This window comes from Lepisma saccharinum, chromosome 18 (genome assembly GCF_977018435.1).
Source record: "Lepisma saccharinum chromosome 18, izLepSacc3.1, whole genome shotgun sequence".
NCBI classification, from domain to species: domain Eukaryota; kingdom Metazoa; phylum Arthropoda; class Insecta; order Zygentoma; family Lepismatidae; genus Lepisma; species Lepisma saccharinum.
The window spans coordinates 4,148,778-4,170,236 of record NC_139246.1 but is presented as its reverse complement, the minus strand read 5'-3'; positions in this window follow the sequence as shown (position 1 = coordinate 4,170,236).

Genomic DNA, 21,459 nt, shown 5'->3' with positions numbered 1-21,459 from the left:
GCTTATTTTCTTCTTCGATCAATGGTAGGTGTGTGGGAATAGGCTTAGTAAAATTAACAAATTGTCGAAGTGCCTGTTGGTAAAGTTTCCATTTTTCACTTTCCCCTATATCTTCACGTGCTAATATTGTACGAATATTAGAATCTAATCTTGATTCGTGTCTCTGAGCTTTCTCAACGGAGGCATGCATATTAGTGGCAAAGTCCTCGGGAACAAGAATCATTTTTCTCACGCTCATTGTGAAAACAAAGCACTACCTAACGCTGATATAATAGGACCGATTAAAAATGGCAAAAAGCCGGCGCCTTTTTGAATTAATATTTTCTTTTTATTTTTGAGCGAAGTGCCCTTCGCCGCTAGTTTACGCAAACTGGCCTTATACTTTTGAAGCTTAGTTTTTTGTACCCCTGAAAGCGGAATATTACCGCGTACTGTATTGGCTGCACATTGTCCTAGTACACGAACTAGTCCTGGTGTTGCTCGTTGCAAAAGGCGTTTCCGTTGAATAGGTTTTAATTTACACAATAATTTAAGTGCCGGAGCATGTTCTTTTAGTTGTGATGTCATTCTGACGTTCGCACAAGAAATGGATTGTTGACATGCTTTCCAGTGGCATAAATAGCCATTTGTTCATCGGGGAAAATATGCGCCCTCATACGTAAAATTTCAGGTGTATTTTGTGTTAAATCAAACATTAAATAACTGTGTGCTGTTTCAGTTGCATCTTGAAAAGCTTCCAAAACACTTTTACTATTGTCAGGTTTGAATTGTCGTGCTAAATGGTATATTTGGTGTTTGTCACGTGGATTTTTGAATATCACAAGATAGTGTGAGTTGAGGCTTATGTCTCTCATTTTAGCACCTTTGTGAAATAAGTTTTGTACTATAAAAATAACACTTATATTTTTGTGATGAGAATATTTCGTAAATATATCTGCAACAGCGGAATCTTTGCTGCTTTCATTCATTAGATCATCAATGACAATTAATCCAGGAGTTTCAATATCCATATTTGCTACATCAGGGATTCCTTCAATAAACTGAATATTTGTATTTTGGCTTAATTTTAATCTGGGAGGAACCGCACCATACGCCCATATTACTGTTTTTGGAACTTGTGTAAACATTTTATGTTTATAAAATAGAAGCTTATCCACAAAAGTGGTTTTTCCACTTTGTGAGGGCCCGCAAACCATCATTGCAAACGGGTGTGTAAAACGCAGTTCCATGTTGAACAACACACGTTCTCTGCTTGAAGCGCAGACACACAATGGCCCAAATATATACCACAAATTAATTTTATCTTTTCTTTTCAGGATGAAATTAAACGCGAATGTGATATCTGCTGGGAGGTGGGGTTCAGGGGGAAGAAGGCCCTTATGAACCACATCAGAACCGCTCACCGACTTCGACCGGTCTCCCCTCCCTCGTCGCGCCGGAGGCGAAGAAGAGAGGGGAGATGTAGTGTCTGCAGAAGACGGAGAATCGAGGGGGAGTGCCCCTGGATAAATACACAAATTGAGGCACTAAGAAGGGTCTTAGGACTGTAAAAAAAAACAATAAAAAAATAAAAAACACTCGTTTTTTTATTTAGCTACCATATGGAACCGTTTCAAAATTTTCAATTTTTCTTCGTTTTGTGTGCACTGCTTGGTGTGTTTTCTGCTCAGATTCAGAAACAATTTCAAAATTGGCTTTTCGTTTAATTTTACGGGGGTTCTCAACAACTCGCTTTTCAATTTCCCCTTTGACCAGTTGCTTAAAATAATCAAAATTAATCTGGAGTCGAGTTCTGTAATTCATGGTAATGCCCCTTACTTTAATAACATGTTTCTCATCCTGAGGATCATGTTTGTTCACCATTTTATATGCATAGTTTTTGGGACCACCACCCAAAAAGCATGTAATTTGGTAGGGCTCTTTAATCTCATCCGTCATTTCACCAAGAAATGAGCCTGTAGGAATAAGTTTTTCATGTTCTCTTTCTACATAGAACACAGAGTCCGTATCCACGTAGTGAATACTTTCCTTGACTTTGTCCATAAAAGAATATAAGTGCATTCTTCCATAAGCAGTAATAAACGCAGAGACAAGTACATTTGAAAGTACTAACGGTTCATTTTTGCTTTCCAGATCAATATAATTCACTAATAAACAAGATTCGGAAATAGGAACAACATTACTGATTTCATACTGTGGATTAAACACTATATCATGGAATTTCTGTTCAGTATTTACGAAAATAGACTTAGTTTTTAAAGGATTTTGGGCAAATTTACCAAAAATTGAATTCAGCAGAATTTTGGAAATAAAACGAAGTCCAGGGTTAGGTGTAATTTCATCTTTTACAAGTTGAATTCCCTCACGATCGAAATAATCTTGAATATACTTGTCTTTGTCATTTTCTGAACTGCAGCCGGAAGGATATCCTGAAGACTGTTGTTTCAGTCTAAGAAACGTGTCTACATAGTCTTTGAACACATTATCATTCTGGTTAGCTGAAGGAAAATCCCAAATTTCATATATTTTGAGTATTTTGTACCCTTTTTTTGCAGCTAGTTTCAGTTCTTCCGATACCCAGGTGCCATGTAAGTATCTTTCTTTATCTGCGTGTGTACATTGTTCTTGATTCTCGCTTTGTGCACAAGTTCTGCATAAAGCAAACATTAATTTGTTATTGCATGACATGCCCAGTACTGGTAAATATAAATCTTTAGGGGGGAGAATATCACATTTTACAACCCCAAACACATTATCCAAGGTAGGAAACTCTGACGTGTAAATCACTGGTTTCCCTGTAGGCATTTTTCTTTGCTTCATCATTGCAGGGTAAAGGGAAACTACGTCTAGCAGTTTCATGCTCGTATTTTCATTCTCTTGTTTTTCATAGACTGCCCTGAAAAGTTCAGTGCGTCCCCCATTAAAAGCTTTTTTTGGGATAAGTGGGTTATTCAGGGAATAACAATTCTCAGCAATAAATTTGCGTAATTCTGGATTTTTTTTAATTTCCTCATTGAATTCACATTCCCATTTTTCTACAACCTTGTACCCCATTTGCTCTAATATTTCTTTACGGGTAACAGTACGTTCGTACCTATGGTCTAGGGTCTCGCCAGTCTCGTTAAGAGGCTTATCTCTGTTTTCAGGAAGACAAATCGGGCAAGCATGGTAGTAGCAGCCTTGGAAACTATAAACAGTTTTGCTTTCTTCATGGAGCCCATCCAACTTATAACGTCCTATTTTAGCCTCCCCCAGGTTCCCTGCGTGTCTTAGAGTGATCTTTTCAGTATTTTCTACCCACTTTAACCACTTTAATGCAATTAGAGACTGATGGTCTTGTTCCCGAAATCCAAATGGCGGAACTTTAATAAGAGTGTTTTCTTTAAGATATTTACTTCTAAATATCAAAGACGCTAACGACGCAAGAGTCTCGCTGCGAACAAAGCACTGTATTCCAGTCAGATCTTCGATCAGATTAGAGAATTTAATACATGCAGCAGCAAGAATTTCCACATCTTTAATACAGTATTCGCGCAACTCTTTTTGAAAATCAAAAATTTTCCCTGCTTGCACCGTTTCCTCATGCCATTTTAGCATCTCTTCTCTTTCTTTGGGGGACTTGGAATCTATATCATAATATTGAATATCTGGGAATGGACCTACATAATTCTGATTTGCAGGGGTTGAAAACAAATACGGAAAATCGCCTTTCTGCAAATCTTCCGCTAGTCCCAGACTTGCAGGCAAGTCCTTCAATTTCATGAGCATGAAATTCAAGGAGTCCCTGAACACTATTTTCTTGGTAATAGACATCTCTATTATTTTCCTACCCTGCATAATTACGGAGGGGGTAATATTCTCTTTAGTAATCAGGTAATTTAAAACAAAATGTGAATCATATCGTCCTGCATTATGTGCAATACACACGATTTTATCAAACCCTTCCCTCGGAGTTTGTATGTATTGCATAAATTCTTGAATATTGGGGAAAATATGGACACGGGGACCGCACGTCTCGCAGAAATCTACATCAGTGTCTTTACAGACATGACAAGCTTGCTTAGCAACAGCCAGATTGACTTCGTGTTTCTGGTCATTTTCTCTTTCTACCAGCATACACTCAAAATCATAAAAAATATAAAGAAACTTTGTACTTGGTTCAGGCTTAATAGGCTGAATATAGCATTTGTGTGCTGGGTCAACAAAAGCATTACAGCTTTTACAAAAAAATTCATCGCATTTGTGTGGTGTTTTGCGCAATCTCTTGTTCACTACTTTGTAACAAACGTTACATTGGTGTATAGTTTGGCAAACACTTGATTTCCGCCCTTCGGTGCGCAAATGATTTTCATAACATTCCGGGGACAAAAATTTCCTATTACATGCAGTGCATTTTCTGGGGATAGTGTTACTGTATTCATCACCGTGAGTGTATTCACACAATGAACAATACCTAGTGCATTCAGTATGTTCAGGTTTTTTAGAAAATCCGACTTGACATTTTGGGCAGTAATAATTTTTCACAATAAGTTTGGGGACAGAATTAACTATATCAAAATGTTGATCGTGATACAATAAATTAATCTGTTTAGGGGCGAACGGTGTTGACCGGATAACTTCATACTCCCTTTCTCCCTCTTTCATTGAAAACACAACAATTTGGTACTCTGGTCCCAAATGATTCTGAAATTTAACAATGTCCTCTACAGTGCACCCATTGGATGGATCAACGCGTGCTTCATGGCATAAGCGCATAGCGGCTTCTTTGAGTTTATTATCGTATCTTCGAAACGATTGGATGTTGTTTGTGTTCTTGTCGACTTTGGCTTGGGCAAATACAATAGCGCGCGGCAAACATAAATTGTCATCGTTAGTCAGAACAGTGATAGCCCGCTGTCTCTGGTTCGCGTTGTTTATTGATAGTAAAGGGGCGTACTTTCTGTAAAGGGGGTACTTGTTCTTCCCTCTACCGCGCTTGGGTTCGACAATATGCGCCATGCATTTCAGAGAGTTATCTACAAAAAAGGATTCATTGCTGTTCAGCACTTTGGTCACATAGTGTTGAATAATTTTAGGATTTAATGCCGAAAGTGGGCGCCAAGGGATATAAATATCCTTATTGGTTTCATTGCCGAAAATAATCAAACCAACCTGACTGTCCGGTGCCACATCAAAGAAAATCTTTTTCATCAAAAATTGAAACATGGACCCCACCAAATATTCAGGGTCCCCCACAACCTGATTAGGTATTTCAATGGATACCTCCCGCCCTAGCATTCCGAACCGCCTAAAATATCTTTCTCTTTCATCCACAATTGAAAACTGATTTGCCCCCACCCCTAATTGACACATTGCTGTTTGCACTGTCTCGCAGAAAAAAGTCGGATCACATGAGGGGATATCGTCGTGGAAAATAACTCTGTCACACATATCATAGTATGCATTAACGAGTTCAAGTGGGGAAGTATACTTTCCAGAATGAAAATTACATATAATTTCGTTCGAAGTACTCACCGCAGTGTGGTTAGCCTCGTTTGTGGAGCTTGTAGACGCCATTTTCACTAATAGATTCTTCCAGTCGCACGCACACAGACAATAGAATCACCTGTAAAAAATAGAAAAACTAGTTGTAGTACTTGTTCACATTACGCATATTTGTTTCTTGCTTGGTTTCAATATTTGCATTTACGCATTATTTAAAACGCACCATATAATAAAAACACTTACCTTAATTATAGCTTCTTTTGAGTTCTTTGTCTTCAAATCTCAGACAATAATCACAAGTTGATATCTTTTCTGACACAATGGTTCAGAAATTCTTCTCAAACTAACATCTTCTCGCATTTACGCGTTTTTTTATACTTCATAAACAAAACTGACGCGTTCTCTGATTGGTTGAAATAAAACCGACGCGTTTTCTAATTGGTTGAAATAAAATCGACGCTTTCTTTGTTCTTGCGTTCTAGTTCACCTTGAACTCCTTCCCATCATCCTTTGTTCTAGTGTTCTCGGTAACCTTGGCATACTTTGACAGAAACATGTCGTAGCATGCAAGCGAGGCACAGTTTCAAAACATTTGACCCTTGCTGCGCATTCTCAGACATTCTTTGTTGTCTGGTTGAATCCCTCCCCTCCCTGGCAGGGTTGCATAGCTTTCCCCTGTTCTTGCGTACTGGTTAACCTTGAAAAAAAAAAAACCGGTTCTGAAAACCTACCGACGCGATCTCTGATTGGTCAATCGGGTTCCTTCTTTGTTCTGACGTTGTGACGTCATTTGACCTTGAACGCGCTTCCCCAAAATTCCTTTCTCGGCTACCTGCGCTGAATATTAATTCATTCTCTCTGTCTGGGATCAGAGCGGAGTCGAAATTCCTTTCTCGTCTACCTTCACCGCCGAGTCGAAACAGTATTCTGTCTAGCGTCTGAGATCATCGTGTTTTATAACATAATAACATACATTATTACATAGTACTAATTAATAATATTACATATCGCGGGTTCGAGTACCGGGACCGTCCCCAATCGTAATTGAACCTGTACCTACAGCCATTACCACCTTTCATAGCGGTTCATAAACCATAGAAAACTTATTTTCAATATTATAAACATTAATATTAACATTTTATACATTACATACTTTGCAGTAATGAATATCAAAACATATGCATAGTCTTTAGTACCTCTAATTACCTTTTATATACATATTTTTCATAAAATAAATAATTATATATTCATAAAAAGTTATAAACATGCAAATACATAAATATAAAGTATTCTAAGTACTTGTAATTGAATTCTAAGTACGTGCAAATTAATTAAAACCCGTGCAAATTAGTTATAAATACATACAAATGAATTGCGAATATTAAATAGCGACAGACGTTATCTCATTCCTCTACTACTTCGCTAGACTGCACAATCGACCCTTGTGTTTTACAGTTTCGCCGTCAAAAAGAAATATGTTCGCTGGTAGCACTCAATTCGTGCTTCGATTTAGCGCTGTGCATTTTTCAATTAGAAGTTCCTGGTCTGTTAAATAATATAAACTTTCTTACATTACTTACCATACGAGCTTTCCTTTATCGTATTTTCATGTTGTAAACACACAGTATTGCCAGGTCGAACTTTGGTTTTTAACCTGGATATGTATTCCAATTTCCACTAGGATTCAACTTTATTTATTTCGTGTTTTTATCCGTCTTTATGATTTTCATTTTATTTTTGGATATTGAAGTTTTTATTTTTTAATAGCTGTAAATTATATTCGTTCATTTAAATTGTTTTTCATCAATTTGTTTGGGAAATAAGTGGTTTTTGGTGATTTTATTTTCCAAAGATGTTCTAGCGTTGTGCGATAAGGGAGATCCTGACTTCACTTGTCTCCCTTATCGCACCAAGTAAGAACATACTTGAAAATTGTTACGTCACTCTAGGAATGCTTTCGTTATTAGGTTATGTCCGTTAGGTTTGCTTCTCTTAGCATACATACACTGTAAATGTATTATTTATGCGAATATAACTAAAACCAACAAGCCCAAAATAACAAATTAGGCATCTAGCCTTTCATTTGAACGTAAATTAGGCTCATTGTGTTTCATTTATAATGGAGGTTCCACAAACTTCATAGTAGTTTTTTTCCACTTCCAATAATTTCCTCACCATAAATCCTACATTTCTGGAATCCTTGATTCATACACTTTCCAAGGATGTATGATACATGTTTCTATTAGGAAGGGTCGATTCGACATCCTTACCCAAACGTACATTTACTAGAACTGTGTAGCAATATAAATGCAGACAGTAGTATGAAGAAAAAGTTACACACATAAAGTTTAAATAATAATACCATAAACAAAAATAAAATAATTGTTCTTGGGGGAGTTATTATTACAATACTTAGATACAGGATTTCTCAAAATAAACTCTCATTCATTACATTAAATCTTCACCAATCCATTTTACACGGTTCAGTTAATTAACATTTTCATTTGGGTAGAGTTGTATACTCCCTTGCTGGTGATATTACAGAAGCACCTTGAAATGAAGTGTACTAAGTATTTAAATTTTTGAAACAACTATTCCACACGTTACCACCAGATAGTAGCACCTAATAGGGAGTTATTTGGGGGTGGGGGATGCATACAGCGTCCATTATAGGCATCTTGAAAAAATATTCCGCTAATGAAAAATGAAGAAGATAATTTGAACACTACATCTGACTTTCACAGAAAGTTAATTAATTATTGCGTACAGAACGGATATAATGAGCTAATCCTTGAGACTCCAATTTGATGTTCGTACTGAAAAAAAATATTAAAAAATAGGTGCCACTGAAGTGTAGGAATTTGTAAGGGCACTTTCTTTAAATTTGACAATATTATATGTACGGATAGCACCGAAAAGAGCAAATTGGAGGTTATTGTGAAATTTGTAGATTAATAAAATGTCTTACCTAATATTATATCAAGAGGACTTCTATCCTAAAACAAGAAATTTGAGATTGTTTTCCATTTGCAGATTTTTATGCATTTTTAAATATAAATGTACTTTACGTTTACGATAAATACAGTATATATCAACTTCTTTGAAACCAAAAAATGTTAGTCTATGTGTAAAACACTTTTGAATATTGACTTTAGTCAACAATAAGTACAGGTTATTTACTGTAAATGTAGATTTTTCAAAGCATTCTTCCAAGCAATATTTGAAACTGCTTTACTTAATTTCTGTGCACAAATGTGGATTATATTTATAAAAAAATAGCAATGAGATAATTCAGCGATGAAAACGCTTTCCAGTGGGAGGCAAGTGAGTACATTTGCAATTGATTGAGTCGACAATACTTTGCAACACTTGTTGCACATGTAAGGGAAACCGTGGTGATTGAATAGGGACATAAACCTGACACATCTGTCAATCTTCTTCCAATCAATCAATAACGATACACAGGGATGCACAGACCTTCTGACTCATACACTTTCGTCGTGGCCCTCGCCAACGTGGTTCGCTTGTTTGAAAAGTTTTGAACGTAACGTTATGTGTGTACGGGCTCAAATATGGTACAAATATTCAAAATATTGTGCATTATCTTAATAATAAACTGGGTAAACCGTTTCAAGATAGTTAGTTTCATGTTTTATTTAAACGAATTCAATAGCGACATTAAATTGGAAAAGCAATACTTACTTCTTTTGCCATTTTCACATTTTTAAACGTAATTGAAAAATAGTTGTTATCCGTCATTAACCTCAAATTCCTACCTTGCTTCTGTAATAAATTCTGCCGCCCATATTTTGAAATAGGAAAAGTCTAGTACAAATCAATTACCGTAGTTATCGGGGTGAAAATATACTGTCTTTAAGTTTCCTAGCAACGTCCGTTTCCATGGTAAACAACAAACACGGCAAACTCTAAAGAATTGTTTGTTATAATACCTCCTCTAAACATTTACTTAATATTAGTACAATGTAGATATAGGGCCTCCCCCATGGCGCAGTGGTAGCGTCATTTCCTTGTAATCAAGGGGTCGCGGGTTCGATACCCGGAGGAGGCTCATAGTGGTTCGGATTCCACTTTAAACTGTAGGTTCAGTCCCGATTAGCCTTATTGTGCATAAAGTGGACTTAAAACACCAACTCAATCAATCAACCACAATGTAGATAATATTTTCGCATTGAGTATAGCAATATCTATTTGTATCTGGTTTGAATCTCCTTCTTAAGTAGATGTAACTCTTGTTTGAAGCACCGTTAGAAAACCAGAAGTTAATTCATCTGTGAGAAATAATGTAGCTTAATAATGAAGATAGATTCAGACAATGTGAGCAAAAGAAATGCCCGTGGAAACGGGTTGCTAAGGACATGAAAAGGGGCATTCTCACCATTAACGAAGAACTAACGTCCTGATTAGGTTTGAGGTGGGCAACGAAAATGGGTCGGATCAACTTCACAGGGATGTGGAATTGGAGCTTTATAAATATTTGACTAATCCAATAGCGACACTAAATTGGAAAAGCAATATTTTACGTCTTTTGTCACATTTTTAAACGTAATTGAAAAATGACTGATTGCGTCGTCATTCTCCTCAAATTTCTATACCTTGCCTCTGTAATAAATTCTGATGCTCATATTTTGAAATTTTAAGTGAATGGCGGACGAGTAGCGGACGTGTAGCAAGAGCTCCCGATTTCCCCCCCAGTCTCGCTGGCACATGCATTACTCATACATTACTACCAGAACAAACTAGTGTCAGCATAGGAAAGCATCACTTCCAGCACCTCGGTGGTGATCTAACAGCTAACGAATCTTACTAAATCGCATAATTATGCCTAAAGCTTCGATCAACGTAGTTGCCAGCCGCGTGGAAAGCGTGGAGGAGAGGCTTCTGGCCTTCGAGAGCCAACTTCTGAACGTCACCGGTCAGCAACCACCCGCTGAAAGCACGGAGAAGGGATTCCAGGCGGCGTTGCAGGATCTCAGCGCGGCCTTCCTAGAATTTAAACGGGAGGCGGTGGACACGCTGAAGTCTGTCAGGCTGGATATCCAGGAACTCCAGAAATCCACAGAAAGAAACTTCACATTGATCGACGACATAGAAATGTATTCCAGGAGGAACTGCCTGCTGTTACACGGCATTCCTGAGACGGCCAACGAGGACACGGACGAGCTTGTCCTCCAGACGATGCACAAACACCTCTATCTGCAGCACGTAACCCTGGACCACATCGAGCGCTGTCACCTCATCGGCCCCCGGAGGAGAACAGCGGCGGATGCGATCAAAACTGGGAAGAGGCCCATCATCTTTCGGCTTTGCAGCTACCGAACCAGGGACGCCATCTGGAAGAACAAGAAGGCGCTGAAGGGAACGAGAGTTCTCATCACCGAATCCCTGACTGCAGCCAGGCAGCAAGTGCTGCAGAAGGCCAAGGAGCAGCATGGCCCCAGGAACGTGTGGACTCAGGATGGCAGAATTGTCATACTAAAGAACAATCGGAAGATCTCCGTCACCACGCTGGAGGAACTACACAAAGTGGAGTGAACGCGAGGGGAAAAAGAGGACGTGCAGGGAATAAGCAGCCACTCAGAACGTTTATTTTGCCTACTGAGGGCGCATCAAATTCCGCCACGTTATTGCGTAAACTCAGTTATTTTTGTGTATTAGTGTTTGTGACTACATTATGTTAGTTATTGGTATTTATGTTACTACGTTAACCGTTATGGTCGTGTCTGTTTGTGTTTGTGTTTGTGTGTGTGCGTGTGCGTATGCGTGCGTAAGTATATAGAATCCAGTTTTCGGTGCCCTGCAGGTTCTAAATACATCACTTCCGCTGGCTTGGTAAGTGAATCTCCAATTTCCAATAATTTGTGTTCAGTATACGTAGCGACAAATTTTAATTTTATTTATTTATTATCTTCTCATTCCCAATGGCTCAAACTGATATTCTGGTGGATGTAAATCTGGCAACGCCCCCACCCGGTGCTTCTGTAGAACTTGAAAACCTGCCCCCCTCCTATTCAGTTGCCATTAACCTCCCCCTACCCACTTCCAGCGGCGGACCGTAAACTCGCTTCCCAACCCCTCAAACTGTTTGCCCGCCGGTAACCTCCCGGCAACACCGACGTCGGCATTTTTCAGTCAATTAAGAAATATCTGCATTTCCCCAGCAAGCGACAACGACCTTCGCTCCCCAACCCCGGTGCCACAAATGGGCGACCCACCTTCTGGACCGCAGCTGAACCTCCCCTTGGGCAGTCTCAACGTCATCCACGTCAATGCACAAAGCATTCTCGCGCATCTCCTTGAAGTCCAAAATATTGCCCAAATAAACAAACACGTGCATGCTCTGCTCGTGTCGGAAACGTGGCTGAAGGAGAGCCTTTCGAGTGAACTGGTGCACCTTCCAGGTTTTCGTCTGTTCAGAAGAGACAGGATCGGGTAGAAGGGCGGGGGAGTGGCAATTTATCTACGCCAAGATATTCCTGCCAAAATCCTTTCGGAATCACCCGGCGACTACGACCGATCTTCCGAATATATAATTATGGAAACTACCGTCTGTCAACAGAAACTCCTCCTTGCCGTAGTCTATCGACCACCTACCACTCGCCTCGAAAACTTCGAAAACGATATCGCAACATTTCTACCAAAATATTCTCACGCAATTGTTTTGGGAGACATGAATGTCGACCTGTGTACCACCAAAGAGGAGGCTATGCAATTCCGCGATACGTTCTCGGCCTTAAATCTTACAATCTGTCACCTAAACCCAACCCACCACACGGCCACTTCAGACTCCTGGCTTGGCGTCATTCTGGTCTCGGACGAAAATCGCGTAACGAGCCTTGGCCAAATTCCGGAGTAGTGGGTATTGATGCTACAACCAGAACAGAATTTTTCGGAAAGGAAGAGTTCTCCTCTAGCAGATTTGCTTACACTTAAAACAGGCTCAACATGAGCATATGAGCTTTTTGCTCAAGTGTAGTACTCTGCATAACCCAAGAATTTTGTAAAAATGCCCTCAAATATTTTTCGGAAAGGAAGAGCTTTTTCGGAATGGAAGAGCTCCCCTCAGATTAATTTGTCTACACTTACAAAAGGCACTTCTGAGAGATTGTTGTCCATAAATTTGTTAAAAATATGCCCCTCTTGTTGCCTACACACACACACACACACACACACACACACACACACACACACACACATACATATTTACTTCTGGTTTAAGTTCAATTGGATACCAGCTTCAATTCTTCTAGAATTTTAGAGATAAGCAGCAACAACAACAGGGGCCATCTATGTGCAAATGTCTGAACTCGGTGAACACTTGGGAACAAGTCAATTTTTTTTTTCAATACTACATCATTTTATACTCTCTTTGCCAGTAATAGGGATTGGTAGTAAGTGTTAAACAAAGTACTTTGGAGCTGAATATGCCTTTCTTAAGACGTCGTATATTGCTAAAATATCTTTAATTCACATATTTCTCATACCGCCGTATCTTGTTCTATTAGGCCTCTTCAAAAAAATTGCCAATTAGTGAAAATTAATTGAGCACAACAGCAAAAGAGGCTAATAGGCAAGCATACAATGATATGGGGATATGTGAATTGTCGGTTTCTTCAATTCAGATAAATGGATTGAATTGAAACTGGGATATTTTGCATTTGTTACATTCAGTTTGTTTGTTGTAATCTATTCATATATAAAATCAAGCACCGAGAGGGTATAAGATCAATACTTGAACAATATGTGCGCATGACGGCCCCAAAGCAATGGGATCAATATTTGGAGCGGCAGTTCTATTGACTGTAATTTCTCCCTATCAAATGATCGCCGCAGCGCGGTTCTCCCTATTGACATCGATTAGTTCCAGACGCACACACCGCCGCGCCGGGAGGCAATGGCGCTGCGGTAGGGATTGCATGTACGCTCAGCAGAAAAACGGGATACACTCAGAAGAAAGTACTTCGGCAAAAATGTTAGAGAATAGCTCATGTTTCTGAATACACCCCCACCCACCCCAACACACCCACCCACCCACATCCATACATATTTACTTCCCGGTCCACTTCTATTGCATCATGTTGTACAATATTAATTGATTAAATGGTTATGACATAATGTGATTATGTGGTGTTTTCTGATTGGTTGCTTATGACATAATGCGATTATGTGTTACGTTTAAATAAGCAGTGTTTCTATTGGCTCTGTAAATCTATATAAGCCAGGGCACAGTGCAGATTCTTCACCATTGCTGGATCGGCAGTGGAACCCACAAGTGGGGGGCAGAACCTGAACAGGCTCCACCAAAGTATAGGAGACTTGAAGCATATAATTTGGCGGAATAACCCAAGTAAGGTCATAGAGACAATATATACTGATGCAATAAAAGCCAATTTTTGGCAGGGGGGGGACCCCAAGAAATTGTATATAAATACCAAAGCTAAAAATATTAAGTGTATACACACCTACACACATACACACACACACAAAGCACAGTGCTGAACCCAACTGATTCAGTATAAAGTTTTGATTTGAATCCCAGGAAATTGTATATAATAAACAACAACAAAAATGCCGATTCAAAAACATTGTAATCAGTGCAATAAAAATATATCCAGCCCTAATTGGGCCAGACACCAAAAGATTTGTAACCCAGACAAATATAGAACTCCCACAAAAACTTGCCCCAAATGCAATAGAAAATATAACATGGAATATTTCACATATAAACATAAAGATACTTGCTCTGCACAATCATCAACACAACCATCTACATCTGGTCTGAAAAGAAAGCACGAAGCACCTCATAATGCCAGAGCAGCAAAGCAGCCACGCTATGAACCCATCCGTAGCAGTTTTGACGGCCAACTTAGGGATTATCGCTTTGTATCAGAGCCAAGATGTGGGATTGAGAATTTTCTGAACAGTATAAATTCTGATCTCCAGGCAATTCTAAATGCACAAAATGGTTCTTATAAGCTCTCCCTCAAATTGTTTACACAATATAAGAAACCAAATGGCACAAAATTTACACAGCCCCACATAACAGAAACTGTACCTGTATATTCAAACGCAAATTCAGACACAATAATAAGTAGCTTGATAAATCAATTGAATATTAAACACTCTGAATTTGCAGCAAAAGAGTCAGGATGGAGCCTATGCGGATCTTCACACAAGTTATATGTTAATATTTCAGAATTCACTCCATTACAAGGTTCCACTTATCTGCCATTACCTGACAATATCAAAAACAAACAAGCCGTGGTTAATATAAAAAATACCGACCAGAAATGCTTTTTGTGGTGTATATTAGCTGCTTTGTTTCCAGTTTCAAGGAATCCTCAGAGAATAAGTTATTACAAACAACATGAACATCTTTTTGACGATGCAATGGAGGGTTTAGAATATCCAATGTCTGTCCAGAATATTGATAAATTTGAAAAAAGGGCCAGGCACATCAACGGTAAACAATTATATATTAATGTATTTATTTGTTCCACTGGCAATTGCTCGATAGCACCTCTCAGAATCAGTACACTTGATGATGAATCTGCTGTTCCGATTGATCTGCTCTTAATTGAGGGGGGTGGTACATATCATTACACTCTGATACATAATCTTCAAGCTTTAGTCAGAACACAACTAGACAAAACTCATACAATATTCAAGTTGTGCAGAAGATGTTTAACTGTATTTGATGGTCAAAAAATGGTGAAGGGGGTTCGTGAAAAGAGTGCAGAAATTGCCAAAAACAAGTTAATTGAGCATCTGAAATACTGTGGGAATCATAAACCTGTTCATATGGTGATGCCCAATCCAAGTGAAAATTGCAAATTCAAAAAGTTTGAAGCCTTGTTGGAACACCCAGCATTTATTGTCTATGATTTTGAATCGAACCTCAAACCTCTTGCATTCTGCAATCCAGATCCTGAAGAATCCTCAATTACACCATACCAGTTACATGAACCTTCCACCTTTTATTATATGGTTGTACAGGGTGGTGTAGCTGGTGAGCTGTGCTTATACATGGGACCAAATGCCGTCAAAGAATTTGCACAAAGAATAGAAAATGAGTGCCGTGACATAGCATCTAACATCTTATTAAAATCAAAACCTATGTTGCCTTTAACAGAGGAACAGATTGAAGATTTCAACAATGCAGAAAAATGCCCGGTATGTGATTCTGAATTTTCAGATGCAAATATCAAGGTACATCACCATTCTCATACAGATGGTAAATTCTTAATGGCCCTGTGTAAAAGCTGCAATATTCAGATCAAGAGACCAAGATTTATCCCCATATTTTGCCATGGAGCATCCAATTATGATTTCCATCATCTGATCAGATACGAGGGTTTTGACAAGCAGAATTTAAATATTTTAGCTGAAAATGATGAAAAATATATTGCCATTACCAAGATAATTAAAGTTGATGGTGTTCCTATTCAATTAAGATTTCTTGATTCTCACAGATTTTTATCTGCTAGCCTGGCTACACTAGCCAGTCAATTACCTGATGATGACTTAAAAATTACACGTGCCTCGTTTCCAAATCAGGACCTGCAATTAATTAGGCGGAAGGGTGTATATCCATATGACTATGTTACAGATTTTTCTAAATTTGATGAGTGTTCTTTGCCACCGCAAGAAGAGTTTTACAGCAGAATCAGAGGATCTGGAATCACTGATGAAGATTATCACCATGCCCAGTTGGTGTGGAACAATTTAAAATGCAAGACATTTGGTGATTATCACAAGGCATATTCGAAACTTGATGTGACCCTCTTAGCTGATATAATGCAGGCATTCAGAAAATCTTCCATGCAAAATTATAGACTGGACCCAGTGTATTTTTACAGTGCCCCGGGCCTAGCATGGGCTGCAATGTTTTTGAACACCAACATGCAATTGGATCTGATCCAAGATCAAGATACGTATCTGTTTATGGAGAAAGATATAAGAGGAGGGATGGTGCAATGTTCCCAGAGATATGCCAGATCAAATATCAAGCATATTATGCTGCCTGATTATGATCCAGCACGGCCATCAAATTATATAGCGTATGTAGATGCCAACAACCTCTATGGTCACGCCATGATGCAAAAACTGCCATATGCAGGGCTTGAGTGGGTCGAAGATTTCAATATTGAAGATCTTCAGGACTTTGATGACAGTGACTATGGCCTCTTCTTAGAGGTTGATCTGACAATTCCTGATGATTTGCACAACAAATTTTCTGATCTGCCCCCAATTCCCGAGGTTCAGTGCTCACCTGGCTCTAAACAGAAGAAGCTCATGATGACTCTGGAGCCAAAAGAGGGTTATGTCATATATTACAAAAACCTCCAGTTCCTGATGCATCATGGTGTTCAAGTGACCAAAATTGGCAAAGTCTTAAGGTTCAGGAACTCAAAATGGTTGAAGTCATACATTGATACAAATACAGAGCTTCGAACATCTGCAAAGAGCGAATTTGATAAGGGCTTGTTTAAATTGATGGTGAATTCTGTATATGGCAAAACAATTGAAAATGTCAGAAAACATATTGATGTTAAAATAATTACTGACCCCAGCCGGAGCAAAAAATTGATTGCAAAGCCCAACTTCAATTACAGAAGAATTTATGATGAGAATATGGCACTTTTCAACATGAAGAAAACAAAGATTAAGTTTGATAAACCTATTTATGTAGGGGCTGCAATATTGGAATCGTCCAAATTACATATGTTAACATTGTATTATGATGTGTTGAAACCTTTTTATGGTGATCGTGTAAAATTGATGTACATGGATACGGATAGTTTTATTCTTGATATTAAAACAGAAGATGTTTATCAAGATATGTTACAACCTGAATTGTTTCAATACTTTGATACCAGTGAACATACAAAGATTCAACACCACCACAACAAAAAGGTGCCTGGCAAGTTAAAAGATGAGACACTTGGTGATGTTATTGTGAAATTTGCTGGGTTAAGTGCCAAGATGTACACTTTTAAAACATGTAGTGCTGTTGTCAAAAAAGCCAAGGGCATTGGCAGAGTGACTGTTGACAAAGAGCTTAAATTTGAAGATTATGAAAATTGCATCAAATCATGTACCACAATCAAAACATCAGAATCCAGAATTCAGAGTGTGGATCACTTGCTGACTTCAAATATTGTAAGAAAAGTGGCTCTGGACCCACATGATGATAAGAGATGCATTTTGTCATGTGGCATACATACTTTACCATGGGGTCATTGTGATTTGAAAAATGGAAATCAATGCACAAGCACAGAGCATGATTTGAAATAAATAAACATGCCTATGAACTTATTTGGGTTCAAAAAACAGGCTATTATGGAGCTGCCGACACCACAACCCTCTTCTGATATGCTGTCTAAACTGAGTGGCTTGTTAATTATTCATCTGAACAGCATACTTACAGATATTGATGATGAAACAGGCAAAACATTGTACATATTTAACAATAATTTAAATCATTACCAATTACCTGTAGGTGGGCAATTGCAATTTATTACAACTCCTGAGGGTGATGTCAAAATTTCAGTAGGGAGAAATATTTACAGAATTAAGCACTCAAACATGATTTCTGGCACTGTATATACTGTTTCTGCTGGTGACTGCTTATATATTGAGGCCCCTGGATCCTATGACAAGCTTATACCTTTTTTTATAGAATTAAGAATTAGATATTCAATAATAAATAACCGCTAAAACAAAAATGCCTAATGATATATTTGGCCATACAAGACATGAAGATCACAGTGACGAGATTCTGATGCTTGATGTCAGAGTCAAGAAATTAAGAAGTGATTTACAAGCTTTACAAACCACACTCAATGCCAGTCTTCAATTAGAAATTACAAATTTGCAATCAAAATGCATGGACCCTCTTCTTAAAATTGATTCTGAACTCAAAGTGCTGCTTCAGAAATATACTGATTTGGCAACATTAGATAATTTTCAAAGTTTGGAAGAAGCTGTAGCAGCTCTTCAAGCCAAATTTAAGACCCAGGCCACCAACTCCGAGCAATTGAAGCAACAATTGGAAGAGCAAATAAATAATGTCCAGGCTCAGCTCCAAACAATTGTCAAAAGCATAAAGTCACAAGAAGATTTTGATGTAGTGATTTCCACTCTAAAAGAACAGATTCAATCACTCCAAATACCTAATCTGGACCCTCTGAACAATGCCATAGCCGAGGTTAAAGAAAAAATTGAGACACTTGAAAATTTTATGAACAACTTGCCATCTTCTGATGCTTTGAATGCAATAACTCGGAGTGTAGCCAACATTAAGCTGCAACTTGAAACATATGAAGATTTTGGAAAAATTCAAAGTTCCATAACCCATCTTGAAGGTACAATAGCAGCAGTGCAAAGTGATTTGGCAAATGTACTAGAATCTCGCCTGCCCGGTATTGTAGACACCCTTGTAAGTGTCCAGCAACAGATCACAAAGCTTGAAAACCTCAACACTGAATCTGAGCTATCTCATTTTCATCACTTGATCGATGATATCCAAACAAAACTTGAAATTTTACAACAATCCACACCCACTCAGGCAGATATAGCCCTGCTCCAAAATGCTATGCAAAATGTGGCTGATGCTTCTGAATTAAACAATGTAAAATTGGCACTTGAATTTTTACAAAATACAGTATCAAATCTTCCTACATCACAGGAACTTAAAAATATTAAGAGGGCAGTGAATCGCATATTGAAATCAGAAGATATCAAGAATATCCAGGCAGAGATCAAACATCTCACACAGACAGTGGCCACTCTACCAACCAATCAACATATTAATGAACTGCATGCCCTGTTTGAGGATATCAGAAGACAGGTCCATGATCTTACTGCTCAAAATTCAAAATTGGCAGTTGTTGAAAATTTGCAACAAATTGTAGCTAATATCAAGCAACAGCTAGGAACCATGGAATCCAATCAAGCAAATGCTCTGTCTGTTTTTGCCACCCAGCTTCAAGAAATTGTGCAACAATACAAGAAACTTATTGTGGACATAAAAATCAAGCCAGGCCATGATGATGTTGTTAGGACCATCAATGAGCACCTTGAATCTGTAACAAGCAGATTGCTTACAGCAGAAAAGGAAATAACAGGCATAATCGAGAATCCAAAACATACAGTAATTCTTGAATTGTACAGCATCCCCAACAAAGAATATGATTCTCCATTTACACCAGGTGGCAAAATATATATGCTGTCCCCTGCACAGTTTTATTACCAGTTTTTTGTTGGGGGCACATTGAGACCAATAAAGATCAAATATTGGCTACAACCACAGGCACACCACTACCCTACCTTATCAATAACAAATGCTGACAATAAACCAAAAATCACCAGTGTAGAGTTAGAGGATTTTACAGATCCCAATACATTAGAAACAGCCTATACTGAAGATGATGGCACTTTGGAATTTAAAATACAAATAGGAGACAAATTATATTTAGAAAATCCTGCAGTCTCAGATGCTGAACACCCCATAGTTGCAATATTCTTGTTTACATATTATGTCTAGACAAATTATTGTTGATGAATTACACAGACAAGCCAGACATAATTTTAAGAGACTCCCAGTAGTCACAAAGGGCATAGATGATTTATGGCAAAGCGACTTGATTGAGATGGCAAGTGGGCAGTTGAAAAACTTAGACAAAATCAACAAGGGCTACAAGTATCTACTCACTGTCATAGACACATTTTCAAAATTTGCCTGGGCTGTTCCACTCAAATCCAAGACTGGAAAATGTGTTACAGAAGCCATCAGGACAATCATCAATCAGAGTGGAAGATCCCCGCGCTATTTGCAAACAGATAATGGCAAAGAATTTTATAATTCAGTGTTCCAACAATTTATTAAAAGCCAGGCAATAAAACATTACTCGAGTTACAGTGACCTCAAGGCCTCAATTGTAGAGAGATTCAACAGAACCTTAAAAAATCTTATGTATAAACAATTTACACTTCAAGGTAATTATAAATGGATTAATATTCTTCCAGAACTTCTACATAAATATAACAACTCGGTCCATTCCACAATCAACATGAAACCCTCTGAAGTAACTTCATCTGATGAGCAAAAATTGATCAGCACTGTTTATTATCCTAGATACCAGCCAACAACAAGAAAGGCCAAATACAAGGTGGGTGATCAAGTAAGAATCAGCAAATATAAGCACTTATTCAAAAGAGGTTTTACAAGAAACTGGAGCTCTGAATTATTTACAGTGGTTCAAGTTAAACCTGGGACCCTTAACACATATATAATAAAGGATCACCGAGGAGAAATTCTCAAAGGCAGGTTCTATGAACAAGAGCTCAGCAAAACTAAACAGCCTGACACATATCTCATAGAAAAAATCATCCGCAGAAAAGGCAACAAGTTACTTGTCAAATGGCTGGGTCATCCGGAAAACAGCTGGATCGATGCAAACAAAGTGATAATATGAGCACCTGGGTTGTTATAAAAAGGCTGCCAGAACCTGAACAGCAGAATAAAAGAAATGGCAAATTGCTGCCTGAAAATATTAGGTGTCTTATTGTTGGGCCATCTGCTTGTGGTAAAACTACACTAATGGTTGATAATTTTTTATTGGCACCCAACTGGTTAGACTGGAAAAACAGGCACTTGTATGTCTTTTCTAAGAGCTTGGAACAATTAAAATATCAGCAGCTGATGAAGCTATATGATGGACTGGATATTGCCACTTTTGAATCAGATGTTAAGCAACTTGATGAATGTCTCGATAATTCTGTTGTTGTGTTTGATGACATTATACTGGATAATCAAAACAAGGTTAGAAATTTCTTCACACAGGGCCGGCACAAAAACATTGATTGCTTCTACCTGGCACAGACTTTTTCTAAAATTCCGAAGCAACTGATCCGAGACAACAGCAATTTTATATGTGTGTTTCATCAAGATCA